General features: G+C 49.4%; 1 long non-coding RNA gene across 1 annotated transcript; it reads left to right on the forward strand.

Moving 5' to 3' along the window:
* Positions 1 to 2,712: 2,712 nt before the first annotated feature.
* Positions 2,713 to 6,170, forward strand: LOC149407816 (uncharacterized). The gene is made up of 3 exons (XR_016297144.1): positions 2,713 to 3,433; positions 4,778 to 4,901; positions 5,912 to 6,170. It is a non-coding gene; the product is annotated as an uncharacterized LOC149407816 (long non-coding RNA).
* Positions 6,171 to 24,171: the final 18,001 nt, after the last annotated feature.

The raw sequence follows: 24,171 nt of genomic DNA on the forward strand, positions 1-24,171 counted from the left end.
CCCTCGTGCTGACTCTTCACATAACTCCTCGAGTTGAGTTCACTCCTCGAGTTGAGCTTCGAGTCCACGAGTCGACTGCTAAGCCCTTGTGCTGACTCTTCACATAACTCTTCGAGTTGAGTTCACTCCTAGAGTTGAGCTTCGAGTCCACGAGTAGACTACGAAGTCCTCGTGTTGACTCTTCACATGACTCCTCGAGTTGAGTTTACTACTCGAGTTGAGCTTCGAGTCCAAGAGTCGACTGCTAAGCCCTCGTGCTTACTCTTCACATAACTCCTCGAGTTGAGTTCACTCCTCGAGCTGAGTTTCAACTCCACGAGTCGACTGCTAAGCCCTCGTGCTGACTCTTCACATGACTTTTCGAGTTTAGTTCACTCCTCGACTTGAGTCTTGATTCCACGAGTCGACTAACTACATCTCGTTCCGACTCTACGTGACTTCTCGAGTTGTGTTCACTCCTCGAGTTGAGCTTCGACTCCACGAGTCGACTGTAAAGCCCTCCTTCTGGCTCTTCACATGACTCCTTGAGTTGAGTTCACTCCTCGAGTTGAGCTCCAAGTCCACGAGTCGACTGCTAAATCCTCGTGTTGACTCTTCACATGACTCCTCGAGTTTAGTTCACACCTCGAGTTGAGATTCGAGTCCACGAGTCGACTGCTAAGTCCTCATGCTGACTCTTCACATGACTCCTCAAGTTGAGTTCACTCCTCGACTTGAGTCCTGAGTCCACGAGTCGATTAACTACTCATCGTGCCGACTCTACGTGTCTCCTCGAGTTAAGTTCACTCCTGAAGTCGAGCTCTGAGTCCGCGAGTCGACTAACTACTCCTCGTGCCGACTCTACATGACTCCTCGAGTTGAGTTCACTCCTCGAGTTGAGCTCCAAGTCCACGAGTCGACTGCTAAGTCCTCGTGTTGACTCTTCACATGACTCGTCGAGTTGATTTCACTCCTCGAGCTGATCTTCGAGTCCACGAGTCGACTGCTAAGCCCCCGTGCTGACTCTTCACATGACTCCTCGAGTTGATTCACGCCTCAAGTTGAGCTCCAAGTCCACGAGTCAACTGCTAAGCCCTCGTGGTGACTCTTCACATGAGTCCTCGAGTTGAGTTCACTCCTCGAGTTGAGCTCCAAGTCCACGAGTCGACCGCTAAGTCCCCGTGTTGACCCTTCACATGACTCCTCGAGTTGAGCTCCAAGTCCACGAGTCGACTGCTAACTCCTCGTGATGACTCTTCACATAACTCATCGAGTTGGGTTCACTCCTCGAGTTGTGCTTCGAGTCCTCGAGTTGACTGCTAAGACCTCGTGCTGACTCTCCACATAACTCCTCGAGTTGAGTTCACTCCTCGAGTTGAGCTTCGAGTCCACGAGTCGACTGCTAAGCCCTCGTGCTGACTCTTCACATAACTCCTCGAGTTGAGTTCACTACTAGAGTTGAGCTTCGAGTCCACGAGTAGACTACTAAGTCCTCGTGTTGACTCTTCACATGAATCCTCGAGTTGAGTTCACTTCTCGAGTTGAGCTTCGAGTCCAAGAGTCGACTGCTAAGCCCTCGTGCTTACTCTTCACATAACTCCTCTAGTTGAGTTCACTCCTCGAGCTGAGCTTCGACTCCACGAGTCGACTGCTAAGCCCTCGTGCTGACTCTTCACATGACTCCTCGAGTTGTGTTCACTCCTTGAGTTGAGCTTTGACTCCACGAGTTGACTGCTAAGCCCTCGTTCTGGCTCTTCACATGACTCCTTGAGTTGAGTTCACTCCTCGAGTTGAGCTCCAAGTCCACGAGTCGACTGCTAAGTCCTCATTCTGACTCTTCACATGACTCCTCGAGTTGAGTTCAATCCTCGACTTTAGTCCTGATCCACGAGTCGATTAACTACTCCTCGTGCCGACTCTACGTGACTCCTCGAGTTCAGTTCACTCCTCAAGTCGAGCTCCGAGTCCGCGAGTCGACTAACTACTCCTCGTGCCGACTCTACATGACTCCTTGAGTTGAGTCCACGAGTCGACTAACTACTCCTCGTGCCAACTCTACGCGACTTCTCGAGTTGAGTTTACTCCTCGAGTTGAGTTAACTTACCGAGTTGAGTTCACTCCTCGAGTCGAGTACCGAGTCCACGAGTTAGCTGATAAGTCCTTGTGCCGACTCTACACACGTGGTTCCTCATGTTGACTCTTCACATGACTCCTCGAGTTGAGTTCACTCCTTGAGTTGAGCTCCAAGTCCACGAGTCGACTGCTAAGTCCTCGTGTTGAGTCTTCACATGACTCCTTGAGTTGATTTCACTCCTCGAGCTGAGCTTCGAGTAGTCGAGTCGACTGCTAAGCCCTCGTGCTGACTCTTCACATGACTCCTCGAGTTGATTCACTCCTCAAGTTGAGCTCCAAGTCCACGAGTCAACTGCTAAGCCCTCGTGGTGACTCTTCACAGGACTCCTCGAGTTGAGTTCACTCCTCGAGTTGAGCTCCAAGTCCACGAGTCGACTGCTAAGTCCCTGTGTTGACCCTTCACATGACTTCTCGAGTTGAGTTCACTCCTCGAGTTGAGCTTGTAAGGACAAGTTTCTGCGTCACTCGTATTTGGAGATAATAAGCGAGTTTCCGTTGTTACAACTAAATTCTCGAGTGAATTATACTCCAATGGATTTATCGAATTAATTTTAAATATATTAAGGTTATGGAAATCTCGGAATAAACAAAGGAATTATCGAGTTTATCTCGATTAGTAAATTAATTCCGAGGAAACATTCCGGAAATTAAATTAAGAAATAAATTCTTAAGGACGAGAATTAATTCCGAGAAACCTTAAATATATTTAAATTATTCGAGAACGAACGAGAAAATTCTCGGTTCAAATCATATAATTATAATCCGTTCGGTGATGGATTTAATTAAATGATTGTATGAAAGGACGTGGTTGTAACAATTTTAAGGGACCCATTTGAAAGAAAACAAAGAAAATAGGTTGGTTTGTAATTAATGGGATAAGGATGAGCATTGCCATGTCATCAATCAAAGATTTGGATAATATCAAGTGATGTTTATCACTTAGCCGAATAAAATCAAACCCACCAGCCCAAGGAAGAGAAAAGACACGGGAAAAAAAAAGAAGAAGGAGAAGAGAACCAGAGAGGGAAAGAGAGCGAGAGAGCGGAAGAGACCGAGAGTGAGAGACCGAGGGAGAGAGAGAGAGAGAGAGAGAGAGAGCGGCTGAGAAATAGAGAACGAGAGAGCGAGGGGGTGAGCTCGCGAAGGGGACGCTCGGCCGACGAGCCACCAGGAACGAGACCCAAAGTCGCTGGACGTGCGCGCGGACCGAGAAGAGACGAACCACCGCCGTGAGCCGCCGAGGACACCGGCTGAGAGGAGATCGCCGGGAAAGAAGGGAGAAAGGGCCGGAGAAGACTCGAACCCACCAATTTCACCTGAGGTAAGAGAGATTTTTATCTCTAGGGTTCGAAATTTTAGGGTTGGAATTTGGGGGTTTTTGATGTTAAGCGAAATTAATGGTTCAAGAGTTGATTTCGGTGATGATTCCTCTGCTTATGGTGTTGTTCTTGGTTTTGGACGGGTTTGGGTGTGGTTGTGGTCTTGGCTGTGTGGTTTTGGTCTTGGCCGTGCAGAATGGTTCTAGCCATGTGTTTAGTCTTGATTTTTTTTTGGGACGTGATTCTGAGCTTCATGTTGTTTTTCTAGTTTGAGAATAGGAGTTAACGGTTGTTTCGTTGTTGTGCGTTTGAGTTATATATGTTGAGAGTCTAGGCTCGTTTTAGGTGGGCTGAACAGGTCTCGGGGCAGCGGCTCGGGATGGCGAAGAGGCTGTCCGAACGTTGGCGGAGCTGTTGCGCGAGTGACGATGGAGCGGGGCTGGTCAGCGAGGTTCATCGGCTCGGTTGGGACGAGCTGTTGGGTCGGGAACGGCAGCGACTTTGTGGCGGCTCTCGGGGGGCTGTTCACGGCTGTCGGGTTTCGTTCGGAGACTCGCGAAGTCTCGGTTTAGTGTTAGAAAGTCGAGAAATTTCCCGAGTCTCGACTCGTGCTAGTGCGAACCTATAATTATTTTTTTGTTGGGTCGTTCTAGATTATGAGAGTTGCGATATAATATCAATATGTATGTTTTATAATCGAGCTCGTTTTATGTAAGTCGTTAAGAAAAAATAATTAATATGTATCATTATTAAACTCGTTGATTATTCACGTAATTATTTAGTATATTTATCTTAATTATGTATTAAAAATCGAGTTCGACCATAAGCTCGACTCTTTTAATTTGGAAAAAGAATATCAACGAGAAATGTTTTATTTACGTTCTCAAACATTATAACTTGTCAATAAAAAGAGACAAGTCATAAAATATTTTCTAAACCACATTTGAGAAGTGTCGGTTTGAGTTATTTTCATATAACTTACGTATTCTATAGATTGTTAGTAAGAGTTTCTTTATACGTTCTTTTCTTTTAGTTTCGACATTCGGGAACCTATCCTAAGCAATGGGCTTTGTCCCGTCAAAAGAATAGGTGGTCGAATAGCGGGGCGTTTCTTAGCCTAGATCAGGGAAGTTGTTAAGGCCTTGTTCTTAGGCATCGATTCTTTCCCGTCTCTGTTCTGTCATGTATTCCCTGATGTTTGTTCTGTCATGTATTCTCTGTTCTGTCACTAGGAGGACGTTTTGAATGCATTCCTTATGAGCTTTCTTTTAGTAGAAGTGTGTACGTTAGTAGATCAATGGACGAGATACTGAGTATGCTCGATGTTCGATCTTTCTCTTCCATAGATACGTCCAGATTGCTATAAGGATTAGCAGGAGAAGCTTACGAGGACTGAGTTATACGTGAAGTTAAGAAGAACCCTTTTATTTGGAAGAGAAGATCTCAGGATTCGAAAGAATCGTTATCCGGGTAAGTGGATTATAGGCACCTACAATATCAAGAAATATTATATATATATCATTATATATACATATATTGTACGTGTATTTTCTATATGCTTTCTAGTAAGCAAGAGTAAGATAAACCAAAAGACAATTCACTATCAAGATTAAGGGCTTTAAGCCGCTAACGAATTGGGAAACGGAATTAGTCCGGCTAACAAAAATGGCTAGAGGTAACTAGGAACCCGAGCCTTTGCTATGTGTTTAGTTAGCCACCTTCCAGAGATCCAGTCCTAGTGAACTGGATTATGAGAGACTGAAGTTAAGACTCGTATTCAAAAGCGAGAATATTATGATAGGATCTTTGGGAGTCGCATCTCAAGATCTTATAAGTCACGAGTTAATAAGCGAAAATAATATATGGTAAGATCGGGATTACACCCGAATTAAGCAGTCTCTCATGTTAAGTTAATTAAAGAGAAAACATAGAATGGTACCGCCTCCGACATATACCCCGTGTTAGCAGGTACCTATTATGCTTCGTGCTGGTACCACATGGGGATTAGGCAGGAGACTGTGCACCCTCCTGTCTGGCGCCAATAAGACATGTGTCGTGCGGATATCATTAAGGGATCCCGAGCAGGAAATGTATTGTATGATGGGAATTGCCGGGACCTAAGCTGGCATATTCTCAAGTAAGAGGAGTTACCGGGACCTAAGCTGGTAATTCCATGGATTATGATAAAAGAATGTTATGATGTGAATCACCGGGACCTAAGCTGGTGAATTCTTAAGTCAGAGGAATCTCTCGGGACCTAAGCTGAGTGATTCCTAAGCAGGATGAATCTATCGGGACCTAAGCCGATTGATTCTCAAGTAAGGTGGATTTATCGGGACCTAAGCCGATATTTCCGCAAGTTATGAAAAGATATGAACTCATGTTATGTATTGTTTATGTGTTATGTGCATTGTGCATTAGATATGTAGATATCCGCTTACTGAGTCTTTCGACTCACAGTTATTATCTTGATATTGTAGATAAAGGAAAGGCCAAAGAAGACTGAGCAGAGCATCAGCGAAACCGGTAAGTAAGTAGGCGTGTGTATGTACGGCTGCCGACCTGTGGCTAAGTCAAGGGCGAATGAGTCTGTTTTGTTTTTAAAAAGAGACGAGTCTTTTTGTTTGTAAAGTTTTAAATAGTATGTTGTAGGAAAAACGAAAAATTCGCCCATAGTTTTGAGACGTTTATGTAAATATTTTAAAAGTTTTTCTAGAAAATGTTTTCAGGAAGCGCTTCCACCAAAGTTTTTATGAATTTTATTTATGTTAAGTAAGATACGAAGATCTCTGCCGCGGCTCGTGGGCGAGCTAAGGCTCGCGGGTCGTGACAGAGCTCCAAGTCCACGAGTCGACTACTAATTCCTCGTGATGACTCTTCACATAACTCATCGAGTTGGGTTCACTCCTCGAGTTGAGCTTCGAGTCCACGAGTTGACTGCTAAGCCCTCGTGCTGACTCTTCACATAACTCCTCGAGTTGAGTTCACTCCTCGAGTTGAGCTTCGAGTCCACGAGTCGACTGCTAAGCCCTCGTGCTGACTCTTCACATAACTCTTCGAGTTGAGTTCACTCCTAGAGTTAAGCTTCGAGTCCACGAGTAGACTACTAAGTCCTCGTGTTGACTCTTCACATGACTCCTCGAGTTGAGTGCACTCCTCGAGTTGAGCTTCGAGTACAAGAGTCGACTGCTATGCCCTCGTGCTTACTCTTCACATAACTCCTCTAGTTGAGTTCACTCCTCGAGCTGAGTTTCGACTCCACGAGTCGACTGCTAAGCCCTCGTGCTGACTCTTCACATGACTCCTCGAGTTGAGTTCACTCCTCGACTTGAGTCTTGATTCCACGAGTCGAGTAACTACTCCTCGTTCCGACTCTACGTGACTTCTCGAGTTGTGTTCACTCCTCGAGTTGAGCTTCGACTCCACGAGTCGACTGTAAAGCCCTCGTTCTGGCTCTTCACATGACTCCTTGAGTTGAGTTCACTCCTCGAGTTGAGCTCCAAGTCCACGAGTCGACTGCTAAATCCTCGTGTTAACTCTTCACATGACTCCACGAGTAGACTACGAAGTCCTCGTGTTGACTCTTCACATGACTCCTCGAGTTGAGTTCACTACTCGAGTTGAGCTTCGAGTCCAAGAGTGGACTGCTAAGCACTCGTGCTTACTCTTCACATAACTCCTCGAGCTGAGTTTCGACTCCACGAGTCGACTGCTAAGCCCTCGTGCTGACTCTTCACATGACTCCTCGAGTTGAGTTCACTCCTCGACTTGAGTCTTGATTCCACGAGTCGACTAACTACATCTCGTTCCGACTCTACGTGACTTCTCAAGTTGTGTTCACTCCTCGAGTTGAGCTTCGACTCCACGAGTCGACTGTAAAGCCCTCCTTCTGGCTCTTCACATGACTCCTTGAGTTGAGTTCACTCCTCGAGTTGAGCTCCAAGTCCACGAGTCGACTGCTAAATCCTCGTGTTGACTCTTCACATGACTCCTCGAGTTTAGTTCACACCTCGAGTTGAGATTCGAGTCCACGAGTCGACTGCTAAGTCCTCATGCGGACTCTTCACCTGACTCCTCGAGTTGAGTTCACTCCTCGACTTGAGTCCTGAGTCCACGAGTCGATTAACTACTCATCGTGCCGACTCTACGTGACTCCTCGAGTTAAGTTCACTCCTCAAGTCGAGCTCTGAGTCCGCGAGTCGACTAACTACTCCTTGTGCCGACTCTACATGACTCCTCGAGTTGAGTTCACTCCTCGACTTGAGTCCTGATTCTACGAGTCAACTAACTTCTCCTCGTGCCGACTCTACGCGACTTCTCGAGTTGAGTTCACTCCTCGAGTTGAGTTAACTCACCGAGTTGAGTTCACTCCTCGAGTCGAGTACCGAGTCCACGAGTTAGCTGATAAGTCCTCGTGCCGACTCTACACACGTGGTGCGTCGTGTTGACGCTTCACATGATTCCTCGAGTTGAGTTCACTACTCGAGTTGCGATTCGAGTCCATGAGTCGACTGCTAAGTCTTCTTGTTGACTCTTCACATGACTCCTCGAGGTTAGTTCACTCCTTGAGTTGAGCTCCAAGTCCACGAGTCGACTGCTAAGTCCTCGTGTTGACTCTTCACATGACTCGTCGAGTTGATTTCACTCCTCGAGCTGATCTTCGAGTCCACGAGTCGACTGCTAAGCCCCCGTGCTGACTCTTCACATGACTCCTCGAGTTCATTCACGCCTCAAGTTGAGCTCCAAGTCCACGAGTCAACTGCTAAGCCCTCGTGGTGACTCTTCACATGACTCCACGAGTTGAGTTCACTCCTCGAGTTGAGCTCCAAGTCCACGAGTCGACGGCTAAGTCCCCGTGTTGACCCTTCACATGACTCCTCGAGTTGAGTTCACTCCTCGAGTTGAGCTCCAAGTCCACGAGTCGACTGCTAACTCCTCATGCTGACTCTTCACATGACTCCTCGACTTGAGTTCAATCCTCGACTTGAGTCCTGATCCACGAGTCGATTAACAACTCCTCGTGCCGACTCTACGTGACTCCTCGAGTTCAGTTCACTCCTCAAGTCGAGCTCCGAGTCCGCGAGTCGACTAACTACTCCTCGTGCCGACTCTACATGACTCCTTGAGTTGAGTCCACGAGTCGACTAACTACTCCTTGTGCCAACTCTACGCGACTTCTCGAGTTGAGTTCACTCCTCGAGTTGAGTTAACTTACCGAGTTGAGTTCAGTCCTCGAGTCGAGTACCGAGTCCACGAGTTAGCTGATAAGTCCTCGTGCCGACTCTATACACGTGGTTCCTCATGTTGACTCTTCACATGACTCCTCGAGTTGAGTTCACTCCTTGAGTTGAGCTCCAAGTCCACGAGTCGACTGCTAAGTCCTCGTGTTGAGTCTTCACATGACTCCTTGAGTTGATTTCACTCCTCGAGCTGAGCTTGGAGTCCTCGAGTCGACTGCTAAGCCCTCGTGCTGAATCTTCACATGACTCCTCGAGTTGATTCACTCCTCAAGTTGAGCTCCAAGTCCACGAGTCAACTGCTAAGCCCTCGTGGTGACTCTTCACAGGACTCCTCGAGTTGAGTTCACTCCTCGAGTTGAGCTCCAAGTCCACGAGTCGACCACTAAGTTGCTGTGTTGACCCTTCACATGACTTCTCGAGTTGAGTTCACTCCTCGAGTTGAGCTCCAAGTCCACGAGTCGACTGCTAATTCCTCGTGATGACTCTTCACATAACTCATCGAGTTGGGTTCACTCCTCGAGTTGAGCTTCGAGTCCACGAGTTGACTGCTAAGCCCTCGTGCTGACTCTTCACATAACTCCTCGAGTTGAGTTCACTCCTCGAGTTGAGCTTCGAGTCCACTAGTCGACTGCTAAGCCCTCGTGCTGACTCTTCACATAACTCTTCGAGTTGAGTTCACTCCTAGAGTTAAGCTTCGAGTCCACGAGTAGACTACTAAGTCCTCGTGTTGACTCTTCACATGACTCCTCGAGTTGAGTTCACTCCTCGAGTTGAGCTTCGAGTACAAGAGTCGACTGCTATGCCCTCGTGCTTACTCTTCACATAACTCCTCTAGTTGAGTTCACTCCTCGAGCTGAGCTTCGACTCCACGAGTCGACTGCTAAGCCCTCGTGCTGACTCTTCACATGACTCCTCGAGTTGAGTTCACTCCTCGACTTGAGTCTTGATTCCACGAGTCGAGTAACTACTCCTCGTTCCGACTCTACGTGACTTCTCGAGTTGTGTTCACTCCTCGAGTTGAGCTTCGACTCCACGAGTCGACTGTAAAGCCCTCGTTCTGGCTCTTCACATGACTCCTTGAGTTGAGTTCACTCCTCGAGTTGAGCTCCAAGTCCACGAGTCGACTGCTAAATCCTCGTGTTAACTCTTCACATGACTCCACGAGTAGACTACGAAGTCCTCGTGTTGACTCTTCACATGACTCCTCGAGTTGAGTTCACTACTCGAGTTGAGCTTCGAGTCCAAGAGTGGACTGCTAAGCACTCGTGCTTACTCTTCACATAACTCCTCGAGCTGAGTTTCGACTCCACGAGTCGACTGCTAAGCCCTCGTGCTGACTCTTCACATGACTCCTCGAGTTGAGTTCACTCCTCGACTTGAGTCTTGATTCCACGAGTCGACTAACTACATCTCGTTCCGACTCTACGTGACTTCTCAAGTTGTGTTCACTCCTCGAGTTGAGCTTCGACTCCACGAGTCGACTGTAAAGCCCTCCTTCTGGCTCTTCACATGACTCCTTGAGTTGAGTTCACTCCTCGAGTTGAGCTCCAAGTCCACGAGTCGACTGCTAAATCCTCGTGTTGACTCTTCACATGACTCCTCGAGTTTAGTTCACACCTCGAGTTGAGATTCGAGTCCACGAGTCGACTGCTAAGTCCTCATGCGGACTCTTCACCTGACTCCTCGAGTTGAGTTCACTCCTCGACTTGAATCCTGAGTCCACGAGTCGATTAACTACTCATCGTGCCGACTCTACGTGACTCCTCGAGTTAAGTTCACTCCTCAAGTCGAGCTCTGAGTCCGCGAGTCGACTAACTACTCCTTGTGCCGACTCTACATGACTCCTCGAGTTGAGTTCACTCCTCGACTTGAGTCCTGATTCTACGAGTCAACTAACTTCTCCTCGTGCCGACTCTACGCGACTTCTCGAGTTGAGTTCACTCCTCGAGTTGAGTTAACTCACCGAGTTGAGTTCACTCCTCGAGTCGAGTACCGAGTCCACGAGTTAGTTGATAAGTCCTCGTGCCGACTCTACACACGTGGTGCGTCGTGTTGACGCTTCACATGATTCCTCGAGTTGAGTTCACTACTCGAGTTGCGATTCGAGTCCATGAGTCGACTGCTAAGTCTTCTTGTTGACTCTTCACATGACTCCTCGAGGTTAGTTCACTCCTTGAGTTGAGCTCCAAGTCCACGAGTCGACTGCTAAGTCCTCGTGTTGACTCTTCACATGACTCGTCGAGTTGATTTCACTCCTCGAGCTGATCTTCGAGTCCACGAGTCGACTGCTAAGCCCCCGTGCTGACTCTTCACATGACTCCTCGAGTTCATTCACGCCTCAAGTTGAGCTCCAAGTCCACGAGTCAACTGCTAAGCCCTCGTGGTGACTCTTCACATGACTCCACGAGTTGAGTTCACTCCTCGAGTTGAGCTCCAAGTCCACGAGTCGACGGCTAAGTCCCCGTGTTGACCCTTCACATGACTCCTCGAGTTGAGTTCACTCCTCGAGTTGAGCTCCAAGTCCACGAGTCGACTGCTAACTCCTCATGCTGACTCTTCACATGACTCCTCGACTTGAGTTCAATCCTCGACTTGAGTCCTGATCCACGAGTCGATTAACAACTCCTCGTGCCGACTCTACGTGTCTCCTCGAGTTCAGTTCACTCCTCAAGTCGAGCTCCGAGTCCGCGAGTCGACTAACTACTCCTCGTGCCGACTCTACATGACTCCTTGAGTTGAGTCCACGAGTCGACTAACTACTCCTTGTGCCAACTCTACGCGACTTCTCGAGTTGAGTTCACTCCTCGAGTTGAGTTAACTTACCGAGTTGAGTTCGGTCCTCGAGTCGAGTACCGAGTCCACGAGTTAGCTGATAAGTCCTCGTGCCGACTCTATACACGTGGTTCCTCATGTTGACTCTTCACATGACTCCTCGAGTTGAGTTCACTCCTTGAGTTGAGCTCCAAGTCCACGAGTCGACTGCTAAGTCCTCGTGTTGAGTCTTCACATGACTCCTTGAGTTGATTTCACTCCTCGAGCTGAGCTTCGAGTCCTCGAGTCGACTGCTAAGCCCTCGTGCTGAATCTTCACATGACTCCTCGAGTTGATTCACTCCTCAAGTTGAGCTCCAAGTCCACGAGTCAACTGCTAAGCCCTCGTGGTGACTCTTCACAGGACTCCTCGAGTTGAGTTCACTCCTCGAGTTGAGCTCCAAGTCCACGAGTCGACCACTAAGTTGCTGTGTTGACCCTTCACATGACTTCTCGAGTTGAGTTCACTCCTCGAGTTGAGCTCCAAGTCCACGAGTCGACTGCTAATTCCTCGTGATGACTCTTCACATAACTCATCGAGTTGGGTTCACTCCTCGAGTTGAGCTTCGAGTCCACGAGTTGACTGCTAAGCCCTCGTGCTGACTCTTCACATAACTCCTCGAGTTGAGTTCACTCCTCGAGTTGAGCTTCGAGTCCACGAGTCGACTGCTAAGCCCTCGTGCTGACTCTTCACATAACTCTTCGAGTTGAGTTCACTCCTAGAGTTAAGCTTCGAGTCCACGAGTAGACTACTAAGTCCTCGTGTTGACTCTTCACATGACTCCTCGAGTTGAGTTCACTCCTCGAGTTGAGCTTCGAGTACAAGAGTCGACTGCTATGCCCTCGTGCTTACTCTTCACATAACTCCTCTAGTTGAGTTCACTCCTAGAGCTGAGCTTCGACTCCACGAGTCGACTGCTAAGCCCTCGTGCTGACTCTTCACATGACTCCTCGAGTTGAGTTCACTCCTCGACTTGAGTCTTGATTCCACGAGTCGAGTAACTACTCCTCGTTCCGACTCTACGTGACTTCTCGAGTTGTGTTCACTCCTCGAGTTGAGCTTCGACTCCACGAGTCGACTGTAAAGCCCTCGTTCTGGCTCTTCACATGACTCCTTGAGTTGAGTTCACTCCTCGAGTTGAGCTCCAAGTCCACGAGTCGACTGCTAAATCCTCGTGTTAACTCTTCACATGACTCCACGAGTAGACTACGAAGTCCTCGTGTTGACTCTTCACATGACTCCTCGAGTTGAGGTCACTACTCGAGTTGAGCTTCGAGTCCAAGAGTGGACTGCTAAGCACTCGTGCTTACTCTTCACATAACTCCTCGAGCTGAGTTTCGACTCCACGAGTCGACTGCTAAGCCCTCGTGCTGACTCTTCACATGACTCCTCGAGTTGAGTTCACTCCTCGACTTGAGTCTTGATTCCACGAGTCGACTAACTACATCTCGTTCCGACTCTACGTGACTTCTCAAGTTGTGTTCACTCCTCGAGTTGAGCTTCGACTCCACGAGTCGACTGTAAAGCCCTCCTTCTGGCTCTTCACATGACTCCTTGAGTTGAGTTCACTCCTCGAGTTGAGCTCCAAGTCCACGAGTCGACTGCTAAATCCTCGTGTTGACTCTTCACATGACTCCTCGAGTTTAGTTCACACCTCGAGTTGAGATTCGAGTCCACGAGTCGACTGCTAAGTCCTCATGCGGACTCTTCACCTGACTCCTCGAGTTGAGTTCACTCCTCGACTTGAATCCTGAGTCCACGAGTCGATTAACTACTCATCGTGCCGACTCTACGTGACTCCTCGAGTTAAGTTCACTCCTCAAGTCGAGCTCTGAGTCCGCGAGTCGACTAACTACTCCTTGTGCCGACTCTACATGACTCCTCGAGTTGAGTTCACTCCTCGACTTGAGTCCTGATTCTACGAGTCAACTAACTTCTCCTCGTGCCGACTCTACGCGACTTCTCGAGTTGAGTTCACTCCTCGAGTTGAGTTAACTCACCGAGTTGAGTTCACTCCTCGAGTCGAGTACCGAGTCCACGAGTTAGCTGATAAGTCCTCGTGCCGACTCTACACACGTGGTGCGTCGTGTTGACGCTTCACATGATTCCTCGAGTTGAGTTCACTACTCGAGTTGCGATTCGAGTCCATGAGTCGACTGCTAAGTCTTCTTGTTGACTCTTCACATGACTCCTCGAGGTTAGTTCACTCCTTGAGTTGAGCTCCAAGTCCACGAGTCGACTGCTAAGTCCTCGTGTTGACTCTTCACATGACTCGTCGAGTTGATTTCACTCCTCGAGCTGATCTTCGAGTCCACGAGTCGACTGCTAAGCCCCCGTGCTGACTCTTCACATGACTCCTCGAGTTCATTCACGCCTCAAGTTGAGCTCCAAGTCCACGAGTCAACTGCTAAGCCCTCGTGGTGACTCTTCACATGACTCCACGAGTTGAGTTCACTCCTCGAGTTGAGCTCCAAGTCCACGAGTCGACGGCTAAGTCCCCGTGTTGACCCTTCACATGACTCCTCGAGTTGAGTTCACTCCTCGAGTTGAGCTCCAAGTCCACGAGTCGACTGCTAACTCCTCATGCTGACTCTTCACATGACTCCTCGACTTGAGTTCAATCCTCGACTTGAGTCCTGATCCACGAGTCGATTAACAACTCCTCGTGCCGACTCTACGTGTCTCCTCGAGTTCAGTTCACTCCTCAAGTCGAGCTCCGAGTCCGCGAGTCGACTAACTATTCCTCGTGCCGACTCTACATGACTCCTTGAGTTGAGTCCACGAGTCGACTAACTACTCCTTGTGCCAACTCTACGCGACTTCTCGAGTTGAGTTCACTCCTCGAGTTGAGTTAACTTACCGAGTTGAGTTCGGTCCTCGAGTCGAGTACCGAGTCCACGAGTTAGCTGATAAGTCCTCGTGCCGACTCTATACACGTGGTTCCTCATGTTGACTCTTCACATGACTCCTCGAGTTGAGTTCACTCCTTGAGTTGAGCTCCAAGTCCACGAGTCGACTGCTAAGTCCTCGTGTTGAGTCTTCACATGACTCCTTGAGTTGATTTCACTCCTCGAGCTGAGCTTCGAGTCCTCGAGTCGACTGCTAAGCCCTCGTGCTGAATCTTCACATGACTCCTCGAGTTGATTCACTCCTCAAGTTGAGCTCCAAGTCCACGAGTCAACTGCTAAGCCCTCGTGGTGACTCTTCACAGGACTCCTCGAGTTGAGTTCACTCCTCGAGTTGAGCTCCAAGTCCACGAGTCGACCACTAAGTTGCTGTGTTGACCCTTCACATGACTTCTCGAGTTGAGTTCACTCCTCGAGTTGAGCTCCAAGTCCACGAGTCGACTGCTAATTCCTCGTGATGACTCTTCACATAACTCATCGAGTTGGGTTCACTCCTCGAGTTGAGCTTCGAGTCCACGAGTTGACTGCTAAGCCCTCGTGCTGACTCTTCACATAACTCCTCGAGTTGAGTTCACTCCTCGAGTTGAGCTTCGAGTCCACGAGTCGACTGCTAAGCCCTCGTGCTGACTCTTCACATAACTCTTCGAGTTGAGTTCACTCCTAGAGTTAAGCTTCGAGTCCACGAGTAGACTACTAAGTCCTCGTGTTGACTCTTCACATGACTCCTCGAGTTGAGTTCACTCCTCGAGTTGAGCTTCGAGTACAAGAGTCGACTGCTATGCCCTCGTGCTTACTCTTCACATAACTCCTCTAGTTGAGTTCACTCCTCGAGCTGAGCTTCGACTCCACGAGTCGACTGCTAAGCCCTCGTGCTGACTCTTCACATGACTCCTCGAGTTGAGTTCACTCCTCGACTTGAGTCTTGATTCCACGAGTCGAGTAACTACTCCTCGTTCCGACTCTACGTGACTTCTCGAGTTGTGTTCACTCCTCGAGTTGAGCTTCGACTCCACGAGTCGACTGTAAAGCCCTCGTTCTGGCTCTTCACATGACTCCTTGAGTTGAGTTCACTCCTCGAGTTGAGCTCCAAGTCCACGAGTCGACTGCTAAATCCTCGTGTTAACTCTTCACATGACTCCACGAGTAGACTACGAAGTCCTCGTGTTGACTCTTCACATGACTCCTCGAGTTGAGTTCACTACTCGAGTTGAGCTTCGAGTCCAAGAGTGGACTGCTAAGCACTCGTGCTTACTCTTCACATAACTCCTCGAGCTGAGTTTCGACTCCACGAGTCGACTGCTAAGCCCTCGTGCTGACTCTTCACATGACTCCTCGAGTTGAGTTCACTCCTCGACTTGAGTCTTGATTCCACGAGTCGACTAACTACATCTCGTTCCGACTCTACGTGACTTCTCAAGTTGTGTTCACTCCTCGAGTTGAGCTTCGACTCCACGAGTCGACTGTAAAGCCCTCCTTCTGGCTCTTCACATGACTCCTTGAGTTGAGTTCACTCCTCGAGTTGAGCTCCAAGTCCACGAGTCGACTGCTAAATCCTCGTGTTGACTCTTCACATGACTCCTCGAGTTTAGTTCACACCTCGAGTTGAGATTCGAGTCCACGAGTCGACTGCTAAGTCCTCATGCGGACTCTTCACCTGACTCCTCGAGTTGAGTTCACTCCTCGACTTGAATCCTGAGTCCACGAGTCGATTAACTACTCATCGTGCCGACTCTACGTGACTCCTCGAGTTAAGTTCACTCCTCAAGTCGAGCTCTGAGTCCGCGAGTCGACTAACTACTCCTTGTGCCGACTCTACATGACTCCTCGAGTTGAGTTCACTCCTCGACTTGAGTCCTGATTCTACGAGTCAACTAACTTCTCCTCGTGCCGACTCTACGCGACTTCTCGAGTTGAGTTCACTCCTCGAGTTGAGTTAACTCACCGAGTTGAGTTCACTCCTCGAGTCGAGTACCGAGTCCACGAGTTAGCTGATAAGTCCTCGTGCCGACTCTACACACGTGGTGCGTCGTGTTGACGCTTCACATGATTCCTCGAGTTGAGTTCACTACTCGAGTTGCGATTCGAGTCCATGAGTCGACTGCTAAGTCTTCTTGTTGACTCTTCACATGACTCCTCGAGGTTAGTTCACTCCTTGAGTTGAGCTCCAAGTCCACGAGTCGACTGCTAAGTCCTCGTGTTGACTCTTCACATGACTCGTCGAGTTGATTTCACTCCTCGAGCTGATCTTCGAGTCCACGAGTCGACTGCTAAGCCCCCGTGCTGACTCTTCACATGACTCCTCGAGTTCATTCACGCCTCAAGTTGAGCTCCAAGTCCACGAGTCAACTGCTAAGCCCTCGTGGTGACTCTTCACATGACTCCACGAGTTGAGTTCACTCCTCGAGTTGAGCTCCAAGTCCACGAGTCGACGGCTAAGTCCCCGTGTTGACCCTTCACATGACTCCTCGAGTTGAGTTCACTCCTCGAGTTGAGCTCCAAGTCCACGAGTCGACTGCTAACTCCTCATGCTGACTCTTCACATGACTCCTCGACTTGAGTTCAATCCTCGACTTGAGTCCTGATCCACGAGTCGATTAACAACTCCTCGTGCCGACTCTACGTGTCTCCTCGAGTTCAGTTCACTCCTCAAGTCGAGCTCCGAGTCCGCGAGTCGACTAACTACTCCTCGTGCCGACTCTACATGACACCTTGAGTTGAGTCCACGAGTCGACTAACTACTCCTTGTGCCAACTCTACGCGACTTCTCGAGTTGAGTTCACTCCTCGAGTTGAGTTAACTTACCGAGTTGAGTTCGGTCCTCGAGTCGAGTACCGAGTCCACGAGTTAGCTGATAAGTCCTCGTGCCGACTCTATACACGTGGTTCCTCATGTTGACTCTTCACATGACTCCTCGAGTTGAGTTCACTCCTTGAGTTGAGCTCCAAGTCCACGAGTCGACTGCTAAGTCCTCGTGTTGAGTCTTCACATGACTCCTTGAGTTGATTTCACTCCTCGAGCTGAGCTTCGAGTCCTCGAGTCGACTGCTAAGCCCTCGTGCTGAATCTTCACATGACTCCTCGAGTTGATTCACTCCTCAAGTTGAGCTCCAAGTCCACGAGTCAACTGCTAAGCCCTCGTGGTGACTCTTCACAGGACTCCTCGAGTTGAGTTCACTCCTCGAGTTGAGCTCCAAGTCCACGAGTCGACCACTAAGTTGCTGTGTTGACCCTTCACATGACTTCTCGAGTTGAGTTCACTCCTCGAGTTGAGCTCCAAGTCCACGAGTCGACTGCTAATTCCTCGTGATGACTCTTCACATAACTCATCGAGTTGGGTTCACTCCTCGAGTTGAGCTTCGAGTCCACGAGTTGACTGCTAAGCCCTCGTGCTGACTCTTCACATAACTCCTCGAGTTGAGTTCACTCCTCGAGTTGAGCTTCGAGTCCACGAGTCGACTGCTAAGCCCTCGTGCTGACTCTTCACATAACTCTTCGAGTTGAGTTCACTCCTAGAGTTAAGCTTCGAGTCCACGAGTAGACTACTAAGTCCTCGTGTTGACTCTTCACATGACTCCTCGAGTTGAGTTCACTCCTCGAGTTGAGCTTCGAGTACAAGAGTCGACTGCTATGCCCTCGTGCTTACTCTTCACATAACTCCTCTAGTTGAGTTCACTCCTCGAGCTGAGCTTCGACTCCACGAGTCGACTGCTAAGCCCTCGTGCTGACTCTTCACATGACTCCTCGAGTTGAGTTCACTCCTCGACTTGAGTCTTGATTCCACGAGTCGAGTAACTACTCCTCGTTCCGACTCTACGTGACTTCTCGAGTTGTGTTCACTCCTCGAGTTGAGCTTCGACTCCACGAGTCGACTGTAAAGCCCTCGTTCTGGCTCTTCACATGACTCCTTGAGTTGAGTTCACTCCTCGAGTTGAGCTCCAAGTCCACGAGTCGACTGCTAAATCCTCGTGTTAACTCTTCACATGACTCCACGAGTAGACTACGAAGTCCTCGTGTTGACTCTTCACATGACTCCTCGAGTTGAGTTCACTACTCGAGTTGAGCTTCGAGTCCAAGAGTGGACTGCTAAGCACTCGTGCTTACTCTTCACATAACTCCTCGAGCTGAGTTTCGACTCCACGAGTCGACTGCTAAGCCCTCGTGCTGACTCTTCACATGACTCCTCGAGTTGAGTTCACTCCTCGACTTGAGTCTTGATTCCACGAGTCGACTAACTACATCTCGTTCCGACTCTACGTGACTTCTCAAGTTGTGTTCACTCCTCGAGTTGAGCTTCGACTCCACGAGTCGACTGTAAAGCCCTCCTTCTGGCTCTTCACATGACTCCTTGAGTTGAGTTCACTCCTCGAGTTGAGCTCCAAGTCCACGAGTCGACTGCTAAATCCTCGTGTTGACTCTTCACATGACTCCTCGAGTTTAGTTCACACCTCGAGTTGAGATTCGAGTCCACGAGTCGACTGCTAAGTCCTCATGCGGACTCTTCACCTGACTCCTCGAGTTGAGTTCACTCCTCGACTTGAATCCTGAGTCCACGAGTCGATTAACTACTCATCGTGCCGACTCTACGTGACTCCTCGAGTTAAGTTCACTCCTCAAGTCGAGCTCTGAGTCCGCGAGTCGACTAACTACTCCTTGTGCCGACTCTACATGACTCCTCGAGTTGAGTTCACTCCTCGACTTGAGTCCTGATTCTACGAGTCAACTAACTTCTCCTCGTGCCGACTCTACGCGACTTCTCGAGTTGAGTTCACTCCTCGAGTTGAGTTAACTCACCGAGTTGAGTTCACTCCTCGAGTCGAGTACCGAGTCCACGAGTTAGCTGATAAGTCCTCGTGCCGACTCTACACACGTGGTGCGTCGTGTTGACGCTTCACATGATTCCTCGAGTTGAGTTCACTACTCGAGTTGCGATTCGAGTCCATGAGTCGACTGCTAAGTCTTCTTGTTGACTCTTCACATGACTCCTCGAGGTTAGTTCACTCCTTGAGTTGAGCTCCAAGTCCACGAGTCGACTGCTAAGTCCTCGTGTTGACTCTTCACATGACTCGTCGAGTTGATTTCACTCCTCGAGCTGATCTTCGAGTCCACGAGTCGACTGCTAAGCCCCCGTGCTGACTCTTCACATGACTCCTCGAGTTCATTCACGCCTCAAGTTAAGCTCCAAGTCCACGAGTCAACTGCTAAGCCCTCGTGGTGACTCTTCACATGACTCCACGAGTTGAGTTCACTCCTCGAGTTGAGCTCCAAGTCCACGAGTCGACGGCTAAGTCCCCGTGTTGACCCTTCACATGACTCCTCGAGTTGAGTTCACTCCTCGAGTTGAGCTCCAAGTCCACGAGTCGACTGCTAACTCCTCATGCTGACTCTTCACATGACTCCTCGACTTGAGTTCAATCCTCGACTTGAGTCCTGATCCACGAGTCGATTAACAACTCCTCGTGCCGACTCTACGTGACTCCTCGAGTTCAGTTCACTCCTCAAGTCGAGCTCCGAGTCCGCGAGTCGACTAACTACTCCTCGTGCCGACTCTACATGACTCCTTGAGTTGAGTCCACGAGTCGACTAACTACTCCTTGTGCCAACTCTACGCGAATTCTCGAGTTGAGTTCACTCCTCGAGTTGAGTTAACTTACCGAGTTGAGTTCAGTCCTCGAGTCGAGTACCGAGTCCACGAGTTAGCTGATAAGTCCTCGTGCCGACTCTATACACGTGGTTCCTCATGTTGACTCTTCACATGACTCCTCGAGTTGAGTTCACTCCTTGAGTTGAGCTCCAAGTCCACGAGTCGACTGCTAAGTCCTCGTGTTGATTCTTCACATGACTCCTTGAGTTGATTTCACTCCTCGAGCTGAGCTTCGAGTCCTCGAGTCGACTGCTAAGCCCTCGTGCTGAATCTTCACATGACTCCTCGAGTTGATTCACTCCTCAAGTTGAGCTCCAAGTCCACGAGTCAACTGCTAAGCCCTCGTGGTGACTCTTCACAGGACTCCTCGAGTTGAGTTCACTCCTCGAGTTGAGCTCCAAGTCCACGAGTCGACCACTAAGTTGCTGTGTTGACCCTTCACATGACTTCTCGAGTTGAGTTCACTCCTCGAGTTGAGCTCCAAGTCCACGAGTCGACTGCTAATTCCTCGTGATGACTCTTCACATAACTCATCGAGTTGGGTTCACTCCTCGAGTTGAGCTTCGAGTCCACGAGTTGACTGCTAAGCCCTCGTGCTGACTCTTCACATAACTCCTCGAGTTGAGTTCACTCCTCGAGTTGAGCTTCGAGTCCACGAGTCGACTGCTAAGCCCTCGTGCTGACTCTTCACATAACTCTTCGAGTTGAGTTCACTCCTAGAGTTAAGCTTCGAGTCCACGAGTAGACTACTAAGTCCTCGTGTTGACTCTTCACATGACTCCTCGAGTTGAGTTCACTCCTCGAGTTGAGCTTCGAGTACAAGAGTCGACTGCTATGCCCTCGTGCTTACTCTTCACATAACTCCTCTAGTTGAGTTCACTCCTCGAGCTGAGCTTCGACTCCACGAGTCGACTGCTAAGCCCTCGTGCTGACTCTTCACATGACTCCTCGAGTTGAGTTCACTCCTCGACTTGAGTCTTGATTCCACGAGTCGAGTAACTACTCCTCGTTCCGACTCTACGTGACTTCTCGAGTTGTGTTCACTCCTCGAGTTGAGCTTCGACTCCACGAGTCGACTGTAAAGCCCTCGTTCTGGCTCTTCACATGACTCCTTGAGTTGAGTTCACTCCTCGAGTTGAGCTCCAAGTCCACGAGTCGACTGCTAAATCCTCGTGTTAACTCTTCACATGACTCCACGAGTAGACTACGAAGTCCTCGTGTTGACTCTTCACATGACTCCTCGAGTTGAGTTCACTACTCGAGTTGAGCTTCGAGTCCAAGAGTGGACTGCTAAGCACTCGTGCTTACTCTTCACATAACTCCTCGAGCTGAGTTTCGACTCCACGAGTCGACTGCTAAGCCCTCGTGCTGACTCTTCACATGACTCCTCGAGTTGAGTTCACTCCTCGACTTGAGTCTTGATTCCACGAGTCGACTAACTACATCTCGTTCCGACTCTACGTGACTTCTCAAGTTGTGTTCACTCCTCGAGTTGAGCTTCGACTCCACGAGTCGACTGTAAAGCCCTCCTTCTGGCTCTTCACATGACTCCTTGAGTTGAGTTCACTCCTCGAGTTGAGCTCCAAGTCCACGAGTCGACTGCTAAATCCTCGTGTTGACTCTTCACATGACTCCTCGAGTTTAGTTCACACCTCGAGTTGAGATTCGAGTCCACGAGTCGACTGCTAAGTCCTCATGCGGACTCTTCACCTGACTCCTCGAGTTGAGTTCACTCCTCGACTTGAATCCTGAGTCCACGAGTCGATTAACTACTCATCGTGCCGACTCTACGTGACTCCTCGAGTTAAGTTCACTCCTCAAGTCGAGCTCTGAGTCCGCGAGTCGACTAACTACTCCTTGTGCCGACTCTACATGACTCCTCGAGTTGAGTTCACTCCTCGACTTGAGTCCTGATTCTACGAGTCAACTAACTTCTCCTCGTGCCGACTCTACGCGACTTCTCGAGTTGAGTTCACTCCTCGAGTTGAGTTAACTCACCGAGTTGAGTTCACTCCTCGAGTCGAGTACCGAGTCCACGAGTTAGCTGATAAGTCCTCGTGCCGACTCTACACACGTGGTGCGTCGTGTTGACGCTTCACATGATTCCTCGAGTTGAGTTCACTACTCGAGTTGCGATTCGAGTCCATGAGTCGACTGCTAAGTCTTCTTGTTGACTCTTCACATGACTCCTCGAGGTTAGTTCACTCCTTGAGTTGAGCTCCAAGTCCACGAGTCGACTGCTAAGTCCTCGTGTTGACTTTTCACATGACTCGTCGAGTTGATTTCACTCCTCGAGCTGATCTTCGAGTCCACGAGTCGACTGCTAAGCCCCCGTGCTGACTCTTCACATGACTCCTCGAGTTCATTCACGCCTCAAGTTGAGCTCCAAGTCCACGAGTCAACTGCTAAGCCCTCGTGGTGACTCTTCACATGACTCCCCGAGTTGAGTTCACTCCTCGAGTTGAGCTCCAAGTCCACGAGTCGACGGCTAAGTCCCCGTGTTGACCCTTCACATGACTCCTCGAGTTGAGTTCACTCCTCGAGTTGAGCTCCAAGTCCACGAGTCGACTGCTAACTCCTCATGCTGACTCTTCACATGACTCCTCGAGTTGAGTTCAATCCTCGACTTGAGTCCTGATCCACTAGTCGATTAACAACTCCTCGTGCCGACTCTACGTGACTCCTCGAGTTCAGTTCACTCCTCAAGTCGAGCTCCGAGTCCGCGAGTCGACTAACTACTCCTCGTGCGGACTCTACATGACTCCTTGAGTTGAGTCCACGAGTCGACTAACTACTCCTTGTGCCAACTCTACGCGACTTCTCGAGTTGAGTTCACTCCTCGAGTTGAGTTCACTCCTCGAGTTGAGTTAACTTACCGAGTTGAGTTCAGTCCTCGAGTCGAGTACCGAGTCCACGAGTTAGCTGATAAGTCCTCGTGCCGACTCTATACACGTGGTTCCTCATGTTGACTCTTCACATGACTCCTCGAGTTGAGTTCACTCCTTGAGTTGAGCTCCAAGTCCACGAGTCGACTGCTAAGTCCTCGTGTTGAGTCTTCACATGACTCCTTGAGTTGATTTCACTCCTCGAGCTGAGCTTCGAGTCCTCGAGTCGACTGCTAAGCCCTCGTGCTGAATCTTCACATGACTCCTCGAGTTGATTCACTCCTCAAGTTGAGCTCCAAGTCCACGAGTCAACTGCTAAGCCCTCGTGGTGACTCTTCACAGGACTCCTCGAGTTGAGTTCACTCCTCGAGTTGAGCTCCAAGTCCACGAGTCGACCACTAAGTTCCTGTGTTGACCCTTCACATGACTTCTCGAGTTGAGTTCACTCCTCGAGTTGAGCTCCAAGTCCACGAGTCGACTGCTAATTCCTCGTGATAACTCTTCACATAACTCATCGAGTTGGGTTCACTCCTCGAGTTGAGCTTCGAGTCCACGAGTGGACTGCTAAGCCCTCGTGCTGACTCTTCACATAACTCCTCGAGTTGAGTTCACTCCTCGAGTTGAGCTTCGAGTCCACGAGTCGACTGCTAAGCCCTCGTGCTGACTCTTCACATAACTCTTCGAGTTGAGTTCACTCCTAGAGTTAGGCTTCGAGTCCACGAGTAGACTACTAAGTCCTCGTGTTGACTCTTCACATGACTCCTCGAGTTGAGTACACTCCTCGAGTTGAGCTTCGAGTACAAGAGTCGACTGCTAAGCCCTCGTGCTTACTCTTCACATAACTCCTCTAGTTGAGTTCACTCCTCGAGCTGAGCTTCGACTCCACGAGTCGACTGCTAACCCCTCGTGCTGACTCTTCACATGACTCCTCGAGTTGAGTTCACTCCTCGACTTGAGTCTTGATTCCACGAGTCGAGTAACTACTCCTCGTTCCGACTCTACGTGACTTCTCGAGTTGTGTTCACTCCTCGAGTTGAGCTTCGACTCCACGAGTCGACTGTAAAGCCCTCGTTCTGGCTCTTCACATGACTCCTTGAGTTGAGTTCACTCCTCGAGTTGAGCTCCAAGTCCACGAGTCGACTGCTAAATCCTCGTGTTAACTCTTCACATGACTCCTCGAGTTTAGTTCACACCTCGAGTTGAGATTCGAGTCCACGAGTCGACTGCTAAGTCCTCATGCTGACTCTTCACATGACTC

Source organism: Urtica dioica, chromosome 1 (genome assembly GCF_054948205.1).
Source record: "Urtica dioica subsp. dioica isolate 48M chromosome 1, U.dioica_male_clone48M_v1_H2, whole genome shotgun sequence".
Lineage (NCBI taxonomy): Eukaryota > Viridiplantae > Streptophyta > Magnoliopsida > Rosales > Urticaceae > Urtica > Urtica dioica.